A 2,184-nucleotide genomic window follows, 5' to 3' on the forward strand; every position below is an offset into this window, starting at 1 on the left:
TCCCTAACCTTAACCATGTTTTTGCTGCCAGAAAGACATTGCTATGTTACACTTTTCAATCCAGAAAACATTTCATTGCCACAATTTTGGAGCTAGTGTGGTTTGCATTGCGGACCAACTTAGCTATTATACATTTTGCTGTCCAACTGGGCTGATATAGAGTAACTATGACACTACAGCCATCAGCCATTAGCTTAGCTTAGCCCAAAAACCGGAAACAGTGCAACAGCTAACCTGGTTCTGTCTAGCTGTATGCTGGTAAAGCCATACACCAGCATCTCTCTAAAGCTTTCTTATTAACACATTATATCTAAAGTGTAAAAATGACATTTCGTTATTTATTGGCTGACAGCAGTGACTAACTGGAGTCATAGTGTTGACAAAACCCCAGGAAGTGACTGCTCCCAGCCAAAAATAGTTGCTGCTAGTGGTAGTTTCATGTTTACTGCACAGACATGAAAGCAATATGAACTCCCTTCCCATATAGCTCTCAGCAAGCGAGTGAATAAACATATTTCCAAAAATGATGAACTATTCCTTTAAAGCTAGTAACATTTTACATCAGTGCTGAAGCTTCTTTAAATGTTCCTTGTTGCTTTTTCCTGTCAAATTATTCAGAATTTTCTCTGAAATGTGTTCTTATATAACAAAAAAATGGAATTTAAATCATTCCGCATGTTTAACTTCCCCAGTGTAACTCCTACTAATGAAATTCTTTGAGGTGGGTTATAATATGTAGTTTATTAGCTTATAGCTGGTTTCATTACAGATTTTATAGACTGTCCCTGAAGCTGTTGATTAAAATCCTCCCACATCTCCTCTGTGGGATAAATTCCCTGGTTACGCATCTGAAATAAAAAATAATATTAGTAAAATGGCATTTCTGGCTGTGGTCAGGAAAGTGCACCCATCTTATTGGAAGTAGATGGCACTGACTCACCAATCCTAATTTTTAATGGAAGGCCAATATCAGACTAAAATTTCAGCTCAACTTTATCTCAGCTTTGCAGCTTTCTATTGGAAGTATTAAATAAAACCAGTGAATATATATTGAAAAGCACTAACAAATTTTCTTTTTCAGTTTATCAAAATCAAACAAAATAGCAACCGGAGACTGATACACAACATTTATCAAAGAAAAACAGGAACAATGAACGTTAAGGTCTAAATCAAGAAGGTCTTGCACTTTATGAAGCGAACACACTGAAAACAAAGCTCTCAGTTACACAAACACCATCTGGCGGGTTTGCCAGGGCTTTATCTTGACAGGATAAATTAGTTTGAAAAACTGTCAGATACACCATGCAAAATTAGATTTTCTCATTTCATAATAAAAGGCGACAGACTGTAATGAAAAACCACTCGATCTTAAAAACACCCAGGGTGAAGTGTAGAAGTCTGGCTGGTAAAACTTTCCCACTTTTTTTGGGGGGGGGGAATCTAATTGTGTTATTCTCTTTTCAATATCTGGAGTATTTTTTTGTCCCTAAATTGGATGTTCTAATTCAGTTTGGGCTGGAGTTTGATGTTATTTCTGACGGCTGTTTGTGTCATTCTTGTCAAATATAAGCAGTTTATTTTGAAGTGAGTTGTGCCTCTCCGTGTGTACACTGCTGTGACCTGAGGTATAATGGGATTATCATGCTCTAGGCCAGATGCAGATGCCTTGAATTCCAATATCAAAGCATTCCTTCCTATACCTATAGTAACACCTCCTCTTTGCTGTATTTCTCACACCTGACTGGACTGTTAGGTGATTAGTCCGTGAAACACAACACAGCCTACAAGCTTCTTTGTTAAGTCATTCACACATCCTGTTGAGGTTTCCTATCCAAAGGGATTTTTTTCTGGCTTTTAACAACATCACATACAGTACTGTACCTTTAAATGCAGCAGTACAGTGTCAGCTAATCATACTGAATTTTTCTGCAGTTCAAAACACCGTAGATTACTCTGACTGAGACCAAAATGCTATAAGGGAATGTGACTGAGCTGCCCCGCTCAGCAAGTCTGAAGCTATGCAGTACCTTATAGACACCCGTGTCCGGGTATGGTGTTGACAAGACATTAGTGCTGACCAATGCATTTGCTCTCGCCCTTCATCAGAGACACTCTCCACTCCCACACTGCATTATCTCAATGCCCTTGGGTCAGTGAAAAGTCCTGTTGTAATTTGAAAAGGAA

Source organism: Monopterus albus, unplaced genomic scaffold (assembly GCF_001952655.1).
Source record: "Monopterus albus unplaced genomic scaffold, M_albus_1.0 scaffold1.1, whole genome shotgun sequence".
NCBI classification, from domain to species: domain Eukaryota; kingdom Metazoa; phylum Chordata; class Actinopteri; order Synbranchiformes; family Synbranchidae; genus Monopterus; species Monopterus albus.